The sequence below is a fragment of the Meriones unguiculatus genome, chromosome 8, assembly GCF_030254825.1.
Source record: "Meriones unguiculatus strain TT.TT164.6M chromosome 8, Bangor_MerUng_6.1, whole genome shotgun sequence".
Lineage (NCBI taxonomy): Eukaryota > Metazoa > Chordata > Mammalia > Rodentia > Muridae > Meriones > Meriones unguiculatus.
In genome coordinates, this window is record NC_083356.1 from 35,593,434 (window position 1) to 35,609,692 (window position 16,259).

The 16,259-nt window shown below is 38.7% G+C and overlaps 1 pseudogene; it reads right to left on the minus strand.

Annotated features, from left to right (window-relative positions):
* LOC110542488 (large ribosomal subunit protein eL15-like) overlaps nt 1–11,201 on the minus strand; it is a 58,218-nt pseudogene extending 47,017 nt beyond the window's left edge.
* Between the last annotated feature and the right edge of the window lie 5,058 nt (nt 11,202–16,259).

Consider the following 16,259-nt stretch of genomic DNA (forward strand, 5'->3'; position numbering starts at 1 on the left):
GAAGGAGGAACAGTCAGTAGAAAGGATCTACAGAGGAAGTGTATCTGGGTTATCTGAGAGACAGTGAGGATGCCAGGAAGAATAAATTAGAAAAAAAAAAAAAAAAAACAAAGGCAAGGGAAAGAGCAGATGGATAGGCCAGAAAGAAAATGGGGTCGTTCTAAAATGTTGGCTTTTATCCTGAGTGAAACTAGGTGTGACTTAGGATGAGCAGCTGTGTATCGTCCATTTCTTTGAAGGATCACATATGGATGCACGTTATTGTTCAGACTCCTGCAACCACTCTTCTATATAACCTATAGCTAAGGTTATGGTCTACCATAGATTGTAACAAGATAGGACCGTGGAATCATTGGATTGAGATTATATTTTGAATGAGGACACAAGTTTTTATGTGTTTTAAATGTCAAATATGAAAATAGGAAAAATGCAATTATGGCTCAAAAAGCATGGGCTTGAATAGCTAGAAGGTTCTTATGACCATCCTTTGGCACAAGTAAGGTGTAGATGTGGACAGTTTGGGGAAGATAAGAAATTTCACTTTACATGTGGTTTGAGATTTTATGTTTGTTCAAGTATATGAATCACAAGGGTAACTGTATCTGTGAGCCTACTGTCTGAGATATATTTCACTTACATCATTTTATCCCAACTGCCCAACTATCCATCAAGGTAGCACTATTCCCTCTGGCTTACTCCAAGGTGATTCACACTTACTCATGATCACATAACTTATGAAAAGACCAGAAAGAATTTTACATTTGTGTCTGAAAGTGAATTCTTCAACTGAAATCAGTGCCCACTTTCTCTCTCTTTGTTTTTGTGAGGACTGTCTATCAGATTCAGCTTGTCGTAGCTGCAGTTAGACAGACAGACCTGCAAAGGCTGCAGACATCTTGCTTAGGCATGAAGACAGCTGATGCACTTAAAGATTTTGAAGCCAAAGTAAGATCCTAGAGAAATGGAATGAGAATCATGCGAAAGGTGGGTGAGTTGATAAAATGAGATACTGAAAGTTGGTCATCAATGACACAAGATGGATCCATGAGAGAGTCCTTGGCCTTATCTCAGCATACTGCATGCTTTTTTGTGATTTCAAGTAGATTTTGTCAAATATGTTCCCCAAAGTATGTGTGTTAAACAAACTACCCCAGGTACAAAAGGATCACAATGATGCATCAGAGGAAAAGAAAAAAAAAAAAAAAAACTAAAGAAAAACGTTCAAATCTTTCATGCACTGTTTCAGATTGAGCTTTGAAAGATTAATATCTTCCTATTTTAACCTTTGCAACTCCAGCATACTATAGAGTATATAACACAGGGTACACGTAAGATGAACACGTGGATGAATGAGTGGCTGCAATGCTCTAAGGATCCCTGAGAGGGACATTCTAGAAAGCAGAAAAATAATCTGAGTGAAATTAAGTATGGTGCATTCTACTTCAATTCAAAAGATAGCAGGTCAGTATGGGCATCTATTTGCATATTTTTTTCTTAAGGACACAGGCCAATTTATGTCCCAGTTTTACATCCCATTCGTAGAAACTTAACAATGAGTATTCAAATTACTTGGCATAATAGCCTTTTCTTCCCTTCTTTCCATTTTTCTCCTCATGCTTTACTTTTTCCTCTTCATACGTAAGTATGCATATTCTATGCAAGTTCCCCATACTGTCATAGTATCTTTCAAATGATTCAATTATTTTCAATAGCATTTTATGGGTGTGCATATGTATAATAAATGCTTCATTAATCAAGGTAACTAGGACATTACATAAAATACTTCATGTGATATCCTACATGTTAAGCAAAAAGTTCTGTATCTAATCAAGAACCCTGATCCAGTCTTTATGAATCAACTAAATAATGTGTCACAAGGCATCATGCCTTCATAAATCCCTGTTTATCCTTTAATAAAATGAAAAGTTTTGTGCTCCAATATTATGGCCAAAGATTGATAGACAAACACTCATTTCACATTTATCATCTTGAGCAAAACACTGGGAGACACAAGATGATAAAAGATGTCATGTCTTTCTTGTTGTTTAGCTTCTTTAGGGCTATAGATTTTAGTATGTTTGCCGTATATTGTATGGCTAATATCCACTTGTAAGTGAGTACATATCATTTGTGTCTTTCTGCTCCTGGGATACCTCACTCAGGATGATCTTTTCTAGTTCCCTCCATTTGCCTGCAAACTTCATGATTTCCTTGTTTTTAATTGCTGTTTTTAATTGTATAAATGTACCACACTTTCTGTATCCATTCCTCTGTTGAGGGACATCTGGGTTGTTTCCAGATTCTGGTTATTATGAATAGAGCTACTAGGAACATAGTTGAGCTAATGTCCTTATTGGATGGTGTGCATCTTTTGGGTATATGCCTAGGAGTGGTATAGCTGGACATTGAGAAAGCACCAAATTGATTTCCAAAGTGGTTGTACAAGGTTATATTCCCACCAGCAATATAGGAGTGTTTCCCTTTCTCCACATCCTCTCCAGCACGCATCATCCCTTGAGATTTTTATCTTAGCCATTCTGATGGATGTGAAGTGAAATCTCAGGTCCGTTTTGATTTGCATTTCCTGAATGACTAAGGATGTTGAGGACCCTGGGGAATATGCTTAATTCTCATTCAGAAGGGCAAACAGGATAGACAGCAGAAGTAGGTAAAGACAAGGCCACAGAGGACCTCTGAAAGACTCTACCCACCAAGGTATCAAAGGAAATACTGAGACTCATAGCCAAACTCTGGGCAGAGTGCCAGAATCTTTATGGAAGAGGAGGGAAATAGAAAGACCTGGAGGGGTCAGAAACTCCACACGAATACCAACAGAGCCAAAATACCTGAGCTGCAGAGACTGAAACTAAGGACCATGCATGAAGAAGACCTAGACCTCTGTTCAAAGGAATCCCATTGGCTGCTCAGTTTCCAAGTGGGTTCCCTAGTAAAAGGGAAAGGGGCTGTCTCTGACTTGAGCACAGTGGCTGGCTCTTTGATCACTTCCCCCTGAGGGCTACAGGCTTGGGGCAGGAAGATGATACAGACAGCCTTGATGAGACCTGATAAGCTAGGATCAGATAGAAGGGGAGTAGGCCCTCCCCTATCAGGGGACTAGAGAAAGGGCATAGGTGGAAAAATGAGGGTACTGAGGGAGCTGCAGAGGGGATACAAAGTGAATAAATTGTAATAAATAAATAAATATCAATAAAATTTAATATCAATAAAATTAAATTTTAAAAAAGATGCCATATAATTGGAATAGAGTTAAATGGGCTGACTGCAGAGGATTGGTGAAGACGTGGAAATTGAAATTATTTGCAGAACAAATAGAAAAAGCAACTGGCAAAATGCACAGGAAAACTAACAATTGCTCAAATCAATGGACCTTAGGATCAGCTCCCAAAGAGCATTAACAAATAATGGGTTATTTTCTACATTCCTCTCCTGAGCTCATTTAATATCAAACTGCATTCCCTTTCTAAAGGATTTATGATGGACAAGTAAAACAAAACATATCTCCCAACTCCCAAACAAATGACACCTGAAATAATGCTCTCATGTGGAATTTGTCTTATCCTCTGGGAACAAGAAGTGAAGACATTTTCCCCAATTCTAGAAGTTAGTGGTGTCAAAATCCACTTAAGGAGATGCTATTAAAAAAAAAAGGAGGTGTGTGCTCACTATACAACTATACAACTTATTCTAATGTAGGAGACTGATATATTTATGGAAACATCAAAGACTCAAGAAATTATCTAAAGAATCAGCTTAAAACTACTCTGTCCTAGGATTTGTGTTAGGCATTTGGGGAGACAGCCATTTTTTTTCCTTCCTTAAATATATATATATATATATATATATATTACAATTTATTCACTTTGTATCCCTGCTGCAGCCCCCTCCTTCTTCTCTTCCTAGTCCTACCGCCCTCCCTCTGCTCTCCTTATGTCCTTTCTCTATGCCCTTCCTCTGTGATAGGGGAAAACCTCCTTCCCTTCTATCTGACCCTAGCCTATCAGGTCTCACCAGGGCTGGCTGCAATGTCTTCTCTGTCCTGGCAAGACTGCACCCCTCAGGGGGAGATGATCAAAGAGCCAGCCACTGAATTCATGTCAGAGACAACCTCTGACCCCTTTACTAGGTAATCCACTTGGAAACTGAACGGCCTATGGGCTTCCTCTGAGCAGGAGGTCTAGGTCCTCTCCATGAATGGTCCTTGGTTGTAATATCAGTCTCTACAGGACCCCCTGGGCCCAGGTATTTTTGACACTGTTGGTCTCCTTATGGAGTTCCTGCCCCTCCTGTCTTTCTATCTCTCTCTACTTCCATAAGGTTTCCTGAACTCTGCCCAAAGTTTGGCTATGAGTCTCAATATCTCCTTAGATACTCTGGTGGGTAGAGTCTTTCAGAGATCCCCTGTGGAAGGCTCCTGTCCTGTTCCTTGTCTTTTCCTACTTCTGATGTATGTCCTGTTTGCCCTTCTGAGTGAGGTTTCAGCCTCTTCCCTAGGTTCCTCCTTGTTTATCTTCTTTAGCACTATAGATTTTACTATGCTTATATTATGTGGCTAATATCCACTTATAAATGAGTATATACCATAAGTGTGTTTCAGCTTCTGGGGCAACTCACTCAGAATGATCTTTTCCAGCAAATTTCATGATTTCCTTGTTTTTAATTGGAAACAGCCATTTTCAATATAGTATTAGCCTTGCCCTTGTGTGGCATGGAATATCACAGACAATAGCTAGATAAAGAGGCAGTTGATGATACAGAACGAGTGCTTCAGTATAACAGTGTCAGGGTCCTGAAAGAAGCATTTCAATGGACATTTATAGGTCAAGAAACTCAGGCTTGGAGAAACTATGAATTTCCCAAAGGCTTACACAACCATTGTGATGGTTTGAATATGAAATATTCCCCACAGTTTGATTACTGATCACCACCTGGTGGTGCTGTTTGGGGAGGTTTTGAAAACTTTCAGAAATGAGTTCAAGCTGGCAGATAAAAGTCACAGTCTTATAGGTGACACAGCTTCTGCCAAGTTTTCTGTTTCCGTCAATGAAACGAACCAGACACCTCATGTTCTAGCTGTCAGAGCCACAAGCCATCTATTCCTAATGCTACACTTCTTCCATGTTACACCTGTGGACTCTATGATCCGGAATAAATCCTTCCTCTTGTGAGTTACTTCAGCAAATATTCTGAAATGGAGAGGAGAAAATGTACCCAATACATCCAGGAGAGGACAGACATTCTGAGTCTAGGCAAGCCAAATCTCAAAGATATGCTCTCTCAACAGTCTATAACTATACATTCTGGAAGGCTCTAGCCATGCACCCTGTTGACTGGAGTAATATAAAGAATGTGGAGGCCACACAGAAAGTCACTGGTGGATCTAGGCTAGAAATAGTGGTGAGGCTCTCTCATCAAAACCCAAGGGAGCCATTTACCTGGCAGTGCAGAAGATAATTTTCCTATCTTTGTTTCATTTTTTAAATCTTTTTTTCTCAGTTTCAAATAAAGAAATAAAAAATTTTAAAAGAGACAGACACTCAGGCAGGCAGGATGATAGGATGATAAATGAATAAATAAATATATGAAGGCATGGTAGTTCATACATATAATTGTAAGACTTGGGAGAATGAAGCATGGTTTTCTGGTTTTTTTGTTTTATTTTGTTGTGTTTTTTTTTTTTTTTTTTTACTTTAAAACAGTTTTCATTTAATTTGAATATCTTTTAGCATCTACTTGATTTTTTTGGAATTCTTTTTTTTATTATTGTTTATTATTATTAGTTACATTTTATTAACTCTGAATCCCAGCTGTATCCTGCTCCCTTATTCCCTCCCAAAGCATGGTTTTCATTTATTTATTACCAGATTTGTCTGCAAAGACTGTCACAGCAACAACAACCACACAAATGTGAGTTTAAAGATCCAATTTATTAACACAACTTATACAACAAATCATGTCCTTAACAAAGGACTTTGTATCTTGAAGTTCAATGCTACTTTATTTTAGTGTGCACACGTGAGGAATATTTGGGCAGTGTCTTGTATGCCTATTACATTGGTTGTAGTGTTGATATCAGGTATGTTTGCAAATGTCTAAACTCAGAAAATTGCATGCATTAAATATGTAGTTCTTTGTATACTATTCTACACCAATAAACCTATCACTCACTCACTTACACACACACACACTTGATCCACAGGTTCATAAATAGTCCACCCCTCTAGTAGAAACTCTACTATGAATTACATGCATTTTATTATAAACTTAGGAAAATATTATATCCAATTTTTCATTTAAACAAAGTGAGACCCAGAGAATTGTCTATCTCTACTGATCAATGAGTAAACAGAGAGCAGGGAAATAGTTCCATACTTCCCAGTCATCTGGCCAACAGTTGATGACCATTAAGGCCAACACTTGAGTGAACTATTATGGTCAACAGTTGAGCTGACCATTATGGAGCTCCTTTATAACTCTGAAATACCCCATAAGAATAGCTAACTAAAAGACATGTAAACTCCACATTTTGACAAAAGTTGGAGAAGTCCTCCCTCACAATGTGCATAGTTGGAATGTGTACCTGGGTGGGGAGAAGGGAAACCATTGTTTATTGTTTATTATGCTTGCTTTGAAAGCATCAGAGACTAGAAGATGATATAATCATTTATTTCTCCAACCATTCTTATCTTTGGGTCTTGATAAATTACTCTTATATCTGTTTCATGATCTCATTGATACATTCACCTTAAGTCTTTTGGGAGGAACAAACATAAAAGAATAAAATTGTTATGAAGATTTTAGTTAAAAGATAAACAATAGTAAAGTATGATTTCTTTGTAGATTCAAAAAAAAACAAAAAACAAAAAAAAGTCTAACTAGATAATAGGCACAATTGCAAAGTATGTTGAGTACCAAAGAGGTATTGTGAATTAGCATCGGTATATGTAAACTTTTTACCCAAATTGGGCTAAGTGTTTCTTTGGATCCTAAATGGGCTTTCTAAGACCCTTTGTGGAAAATGAACACTGCTGCTCTTGGTCACTTCTCAGTATCCAATCAGAAGATTTATTTATTGAGAGGTGTTGGATATGAGCATCAACAAGGGAAAGATGAGCTTAGAAACAACAAAATCCACATCACATCTTCACATCACATCAGATCTACATCACATCAGATCTTCTCCTGATCAGTTTCTTGGGAAGTTATTTCATCCCTGAGGTGAGTAAGTTTGTTGGATGAAGTTGAGGGATTCAATTAAACTTTTTAAACAATTACTCCTATCACCTCTCAGATTGGGATAATTATCCATATTTGAGTGTTAGTTGCTCGTGAATTACATAAAGTGCTTAAGATATTAGCACACAGAATTTATTTTTTTCACTTTCTGCTTCCTTATTTGAAAGTCCGTGGCTGAAAGGACAGGACATGATTAGGGAGGAAACAGTGTTGCAAATAAAGAAAGTTAATTCAAAATTATAGCCATAAGATTTCCCATTCTCCACCTATTGAATGGCTTTGGGTCTCTGCATACCTTTTCATCAGTTGCTGGGTGAAGCCATTCAAATCATTGTTATGCTAGCTCTTTGTCTGCAAGTATAGCAGAACTTTATTAATAGTGTCAGTGGCAGGCTCTCTCTCATGGCAATCATTTAGTTGAGCCAATCATCGGTTGGCTAGTTAAAGGTTTTGTGCATGGCTTGGTGTCCCCCTTGCTCTATAGGAACTCCCTCCTAACTACAGGAGGTGGCCACTTCAGGCTCCATACCCCCCGGTGCTAGGAGCCTCAGCTAGGGTCACCATCATAGACTACTAGAAGGACCTCTCCCAGAGATACTCCCCCACTGATTTCCATTCTCCCTCCCAGCCCTCTCCTCTTTGCCCATACCTAATCTCTACCCGTTTCCTTCCTTAACCTTTCTCCTATTCAATTCTTTACTTCCCTCTTTTATTTTATTTTATTTCCCTCTTTGAGTGAGAGTCAAGCATCCTCCCTTGAGCTCTCCTTGTTACTTACCTTCTTCAGGTCTGTGGATTATAGGATGGCCATCCTGTACTTCCTGTGAAAGAGAGAAAGGAAGGATTGAAAGAGCCAGAGAGGACGAGGACACCACAGGAAAACCTACAAAATCCACTAACCTGGACCCATATGGGATCAGAGAGACTGAACCACCAAGCAGAGAACATCCATGAGACATACCTAGGCCCACACACACATATGTAACAGATGTACAGCTTGGTCCTCATGTGGGAACTCTAATAGCAGGAACAGGGGCTGTCTCTGACTCTGTTCCCTGCCTTTGGATCCCCTTCCTCTAACCAGACTTGTATAGCCTCAGTAGAAGTAGATGTGCCCAGTCCTACTTGATATGCCAAGGCTGGTTGATATCCATGGCAGTTTTCCCCTTCTCTGAGAAGAAAGGGAGGGAGGCACGAGGGAGAAGAGGGGAGAAAGAAGGAGGGACTGAGAGGAGAGGAGAGAGGGTAAGCTTCGACTCGACCGAGTTGTAAAGTAAATAAATTAATAATGAAAAATAAAAAAACATAAAATTATATTTTAAAAAAGTTTAGCCAATGCCCTGTGCATCTCTGAATGGTATCTGAATAACATTTCAAACTCAGGAGGTCAAGAAGTTGTTGTATGGATGTTCCTACATCCTTAAGAACATGGAATGTGTCCATCCAACTGAGCCAAAGCTATCCCCTTTGAGGTGCTTAAATATTTTCCTAATTTCTGATTTATTGAACAGCCCAGACTACCTCTTTTTGACCCATGGTTCTCTGCGCTTTTTCTCCTCCTCCCACCCTTTCATGTCTAGTCCTAGTTCTGATCTCAGTGGTCTCACCTGCTCTTCTTCTATCCTCTCAAAGTTGAAGTGACCTTTCAAAAGAAATTCTTAGTAGGCATAGTTTAATAACAATTACACATCATCAGCAATAGTAGTAGTTTAATCATTAGTATCATAGTATTGGTAGTAATATTAGAATCAGTATTAGTGTTAATCACTAATGCAATTCCTGTACTTTGAGAACATTAGAAGTTTTGAAGTACAAGCTCTTAGACCCACAAACCTGGCTTCAAATCTTGGCTCTGCCATATGGTGACTTGAGACACTTATTTACCCATTTATGAGCCCTTGTGTTAAAATAGAGTTAAAAACAAAATCTATGTCTCAGGGTCCCTGTGACATTTAAGTGAACCAATCTGTGTTAAACCCTTCAAAATACTTTCTAAAATATTCTAATACCGAAGTTTCATTTTTGTTGTTGTTTTGTTTTGTTTTGAGGCAGGGTTTCTCTCTGTAGTCCTGGACTCACTTTTTAGACCAGGCTGGCCTCAAACTCACAGAAATCTGCCTGCCTATGCCTCCCCAAGTGCTGGGATTCCAGGCACTTAAGTTTCTTAATTTAGAAGTATTATAAGGAATCAGGAAAATATGAGGCTTTTTTATATGATACTTCTAAGCCTCCCTTTATTAATTCTAAAATGGGGATATTTGATTGACTATCTTAGAAGTTATATTAACAGTTCCTGTGAAATATGCATAACATGGGGTCTGACACTTAACAGGACTTCACTAATTTGTCCATTAAATAGAAAGTTTGAAAGGTTTTTTTTTTTTTAATTTTCTGTTTATAAAGCATATGCTCATGTTGAGGCTCACGGCACAATTTTAATAAATTATTGTCTTAACAAAATACACAAAAGTGCCAATCTCTTCAAATTAATCTCAGTTTTTTGTTCCTAGTTTTCTCTCCATTTCTTTTTAACTCTTCAAACTGAAGTTAATAATTTCATCTTATGAATTGCCCCTCATTTACAGTGTTCTGGACTCAAGGTGGCAGAGTGATTTTTAATCTTCAGATGTTGTAACAGAGAAAGCAGGTTATTACTGCAAATGAAGCTGTGTCTTGGTTGATTTTACTTCTAGAGCAGTGACTCTCAACCATCCTAATGCTATACCTCTTTAATAGAGTTCCTTACATTACGGGGACCCGCAACCATAAAGTTGTTTTGTTGTTACTTTATAACCATATTTTTTACCGTTATGAATTGTAATGTAAATATATAACACAAGGTAAATAATGTAACTACATCAGATATGCTGGATATCTGATATGGGACACATGTGAGGGTCGAAACCCACAGGTTGAAACCCACTGTCAGATAAAGTGGTTGCGTTAAGGCTAACACTTAGAGATCTGGGACATGCTTTGTGGCTAACTACATGTACTCCATCTTACTATGACACACAGTTTATATTTTGTAAAATTTTCACGCCTACAAAACGAGTTGTAGTACTCCCTAATACAATTTAATAAGAATTAAATGAGATAATTCATTTAATATAGTTGTCATTGTACTTGGCACACTAACACTGTGAGGTATTTTAATAACAATAAAGGTTATAGTGTGGTGGTGCTGGTGGAGGTGGTGGTAGCCGTGATGGTGGTGGTGGTTGTGGTGGTGACAGTGTTGGCTTTTGCCTGTAGACTACAAATATCAAAAAGTGAAGTGAAGGCTGAAGGCTGGAGAGATGGCCCAGGTGTCAAGAGCACATGTTTCTCTTATGGAGTACCTGTGTTCAATTGCCAGCATCTACATGGTGCCTCACAACCATCTATGACTTTAGCTTCAGGGGATTTGGTGCCATTTTCTGGCCTCTGGTGACCACAGAGATGCAATTCTCATACATTCACACAAGCAAAACACTCAGACTTGAAAATAAACTGAATTAAAAAAAATTTTTAAGTAAAGACTGTTCTTACCACTAGACTCCTGAGAAGACCTTTTGGCAATCTGCCACTTAAAAAATACATATTAATGTGTAAAGTCTGACTCCTACTGAAAAGTGAGAGAATTCCTCAGTGTCTTTCACAAGCTAATGTTTAAAATAACCTTGCCAGTCAAGCACAGGAAGGGCTGAGAACCCAGACTTTCAACTTCCTGACAGATTTCATTTGGGGCCAGGCTGATGCTATCAGCAGCAGCAAAGGAACACTCAGGCAATTTTCATTTCATGGGATCACCAAAGGAACAGATCACAACGTGGGTAGTTTAAGACCACATAAAATTGTCTATCCTAGATACAAAAGTTAATGACAAAGCCCCCTATGTCGGTTTGCCCAAGCCTTTTGCTTACATCGGCATTCATACTGACAGCTGCTCCATGAAATGACGTCATTGTCCCCGTTGTAGAAGCTTAAGTCTTTCTCATAAAAGTCTTCTGTGGTATTCTTCATTTGAGTTAAAAAGTCTTCCAAGTGAGATAATCATGCAATAATACACAGATACAAAGAAACCAAGGAGAGCCCAAGGTAGGATGCTTGAATCTCAAACACAAGGGGAAATAAAATAGACATCTATGGTAGAAGGAGGTAGAGAACTGGGTAGGAGGGGGGGTGGGATAGGGAGCAGGGTGAGAATCAGGTGTGGAAAAAGGAGGGGGTAGAAGCTTGGACAGAAATCAGTGGGAGGGTATCTCTGGGAAGGGATCTCCCAGGAGTATAAGGTGGTGACCCTAGTTGAGACTCCTAGCAGAGGGGGTTAAGGAGCCAGTGGAGGGAAGGGGATACCAACCCACTCATAAAACCTTTGACCCAAAATTTTTCTTGCCTACAAGAAGTGTAAGGTAAAGATGGAGCAGAGATTGAGGGAATGGCAAACCAATGACTAGCCCAGCTTGAGAGAGAGGGAGCTCCTGTCACTATTAATGATGCTCTGCTATGCTTTCAGACAGAAGCCTAGCATAACTATCTTCTGAGATGCTTTATTCAACAGCTGATGGAAACATATGCAGAGACCCACAGCCAAACAGGAAGACCTTGGGAAGTTTTGTGGAAGAGTTGGAGGAAGCATAGAGGGAGCAGAAGGGGTCAAGGACACCACAAAGAGACCTACAGAGTAAACTAACCTGGGCTCAAGGGGGCTCACAGAGTCAGAAACACCAACCAAAGAACACATATGGACTGGATCTAGACCCCTACACCTATGTAACAGATGTGCAGCTTGGTCAACATGTGAGTCCCCTAACAATGGGAGTAGGGGACAGTAGCTGTCTCTGGCTCTGTTTCCTACTTTTGGATTCCTTTCCCCTAGCTGTGATGCCTTGTCAAGCCTCAGTGGGAGAGGATTTGATTAGTCCTGCTGTTTTGGCACATCAAGTCTCCTCTTCCCAGTGGAGGGGATAATGGGATGGGAAGAGGGGGCATGAGGGTGGGACTGGGTGGAGATGAAGGAGGTAGCTGAAATCAAGCTGTAAAGTGACTAAATAAATGATAAATAAAAATGGCAAAATGTGCTTACAAAAAATTAATTAAGAAGTTTTGCCTTTTATGGGAAAAAAAAATCCTTAGTAGAACACCCAGAAACCTAGGAATTAGCTAAAGATGTGATTTACTTTTGTTATCACAGCAATAGTACATTTCCGTATCCAGTATTCCTCATAGGTCATAATCAACCGAAGGGCTCTTGTCCATCCCTACTGCAGAGTGATTAAGCACCCTCGCCGTCCTAACCCTTCTGCAGCCAGCAATGGAGGGAAAACCATAGTCAAAACAATTTCAGCTCTGGGAAGGGCCATTTCCAGGAGCAATCACATAACAGATGCATAGACACCAAAAATCCTGATCTGACTTGTGAAGCCCAAGTGATGAATGACCTGAATCAGGGGTGGAAGTGCATTTGATGGCCAATTTGGATTCCAGAGTAGTAACCAGGTTGGTGTCCTAGTTGTTGGTCTTGTGAAGAACCACATAGCTGTTGAGCATTCATGGGTCCAGCAGCCCTGTCATTATTTCATAGCAGTCCTCTAAGTCCTCTGGTCCTTATCATTGCTCTGTCTTTTCTTCCACAATGTTTCCTGATAGTTGAGAGTAGATGTGTTACAAATATTCCATTCAGGGATGGGGCTTCGTAGTTGCTTGTTCTTTATGCTTTGGGAGATTGAGGTTATCTAGAATAGCCTCCCTCTGCTGCAAAAGGAAATGTGTCTGATGCCAGATGAGAGCTACACTAATCTATGGATAGGTATTTAAAAGGAGGGAGGGGGCTTGGATCAGAATGTAAAGTGATTAAATAAATAAGCAATGGAGGAAAAATGTGTATGGATACTCTATCAGTTTAGCAAAATGAAATAGTAAGTTCTCTCCCAGACTGTATGACCTAACCAGCCACTTGTTAGCTAGGTTTAGAATATCAGGAATAAATTCTCTCCTGTTTTAATGGTCCATATCTATAATCAGAGAGCAGTTGAGTGCTTCCAGTATACTAGTAACACTATTGCATCATTGCACATGTCTCAATAGAACAGTAAATGTTTTATTTAACACAATTTACAGTTGGGGAGGACTATCAATATTTTCTTTTCTTCTGGCACTTTTTGCAGCACCTTATTACACAATGAGAACTAACCATCAAGGATGGCTTCCAGGTTAGTGTTAGCTTGTTTTTGCAAAGTCCTATGACTAAGTGTGTTGATGTCTTCAGCAACAAGATTTTACCCTCAAGTACTTTCAGGCAACCAAGAGCAATGTAAAATACCTGTACTGGTTAGAAGAGGGTTCTTGGGTCACATAGTATGCAAAAAAAAAGTCTATATGAAGTTGAATGTAATTCTAAAAACCTATGTATGCTGGTTACTCAAGGACCTCTTGATTTCAGTTCTACTGATATTTGAGTTTTGAAACGTTTTAGTCCAAGTGGCTTCTTGTGTTTGAAAGGATGTTTGTTATCATCTCTGGAGTCTACCCAGAAAACACTGATACCAGTCTCCTCTTCTGTGGTGAAACCAAAATATGTTCCACATGTTGCCGAATGTCAGTGAGAAAAACTAGAAACAACTAATTTAGCTTCTTGATTTCATCATTAGCCATAATAACAATATCTTTCCTATATAATAACAATGCAGATTTATGAATTAATGCATTCATAGTATAAAAGATCCTGGCAGATCTGAACAACTGATGTTATAAACGTAGCATTGGTAGGAAGAATAAGAGTGGATGAATAAGAATGGCCTTATTCATACTCCAACCAAGTACCAGGCATGGAGATAACCTAGAATACCTACATAGATGTAGCCCATGGCAGTTTAGTGTCCAAGTGGATTACATAGTAATGGGAAGAGGGACTGCCTCTGACATAATCTGATTGGCCTGCTCTTTGATTACCTCCCCCTGAGGAGGGAGCAGCCTTATCAGGCCACAGAAGATGACAATGCAGCCACTCCTGATGTGATCTGATAGACTAAGATCAGAAGGAAGGAGAGGAGGACCTCCCCTATCAGTGGACTTGGGGAGGAGCATGCCTGAAGAAGGGGGAGGGAGGGTAGGATTGGGAGGGGAGGAGGGAGGGGCTTATGGGGGATACAAAGTGAATAAAGTGTAATTAATAAAATAAAAATTTAAAAAAAGAAAACTAAAAAAATTATACTGGATAAAAAAAAGAAAGAAAAAAAGAATGGCCTTATTCATGTCTTCTAATAGGTGACCCACTTGCAGCCTAGGTCCAAAGCAGCAAATTGCATTTTGTATAAAAGGTAATTGAATTTCTTTGTTCACCAGATATTAAATAAGCTCTCTCTTTGCATCAAAAATGCAGCTGGACTCTGAAAATAAACTAACAAACTTTTGTAATCAGGGCATATAATTGATAAAAAATGAAACCAGCAAAGTAAAATGCAAGGAGCAGTGAAGAGAATGGAGGATGACAGATAATAAAACAGAAAAAAACAAAGAGGTATACCAACATGCAGATCATCAAGCTCAAGGAAAGAAAAAAAAAAGGCAAAATACATAACAAAGGACCACCCACAGAACAGGAAGAAATCAGTGTTCAGAGACTGTGATAGGCGTTTCCAGGTCTTGACACAGCAGGCCAGCTAACCCATTCACCTACTTCAACACACCCAAAAGTTCTAGAGAAAATAACACACTCTTTGAAATGTACAGCTGAATTTTTATGTGAAAAATATATATTGCTCAATTAGTATAGAGACAACTAGAATTCAGCACCTACTCTGGGTTTTGGGCCGGAAAAAGAAAGATTGAGGAGTCTGCTAGGCAGAGGCATTTGACATATTATGCTTTAGATAAATGTATAAACTTGTAAAACCTCTCTTCTATCATGAGAAGCCCTGTACACACACACACACACACACACACACACACACACACACACTACCTGGTCTAGAATACAGATGAATTTTTAATAGGCTAACGATAGCAAAAGTACATAATAGTGAAAGGAAACCTTCTTTTCCTGAGCTTCATGTTTCCATACCAAGGAACATCTTTTCTCTATTCTCTGTTCCAGATCCCTGGTCCCTTCATGGCAACTAGTACAGCTTATTTATGAGCTTAGGTAGTGAAAAGTGTGATCAACTTTAGCAGCCTTTTGTCTTTTCTTTCAGTAATGGCCTATCGAGGAAAACATGTATTTCTCTTTGCTTACTCATGCTGTAAGTTAAATGGAGACAAGGTCTGTGGTGTTGATGACTGGACAGCAAGATTTCTTAATCTATTTATCTTTCCTCTATACTGGGCCTTCTCAAATCCCAATGTCAGCCTGCTAACACTCAGCAGAAATTACACACCCCTTTTGTTCAGCAAACTAAACCATCACAAGTTAAAATAGAGTCTGGTTTTACACTGGAGATTGAAATTACTGAGTAAAATAATGGAATGTCAATAAGCACAACCTCCATCGGCACCCATGTGATTGAAAAGTATGGGTCCAATAGAGAAAAGTTCACAAAGTTGATGCTGATGAGATTGACACATAAAATTCAGAGATGATTACTATATTTTAAATTATCTTAACTATAGCATTATTATATAATGTATTAACAGGTAGGTTCTATTACTATGTTCAATTTGCATTTCAGTAAAATGAAACTCAGTTGATTTAAGTAGTGAAGATCATTCATTTTATAAATGACAAGGTCAAGATTCAAAGCCATGCATTCTGACCTCAAATTGTTTACAAACCTTTTCAGAATCCCTTATTTGTATAACTAGCAATCAGATGTGGACAATCTCAGAAAAAAAAAAAAATTTTAGAACATCAAGAATTTTAAATAATGGGAACATAAAATTAAGACCATAATCATTGATCTTGATATAAAAGAATATATTGGGTACATAAGAAAAGAACACTTTAAAGAAAAGGAAGAGGCACACAGAACTTCCACAAATTAAAGAAAAGAGAAAAAAATCCCATCAGGGTGGTTTATCAATAAAAT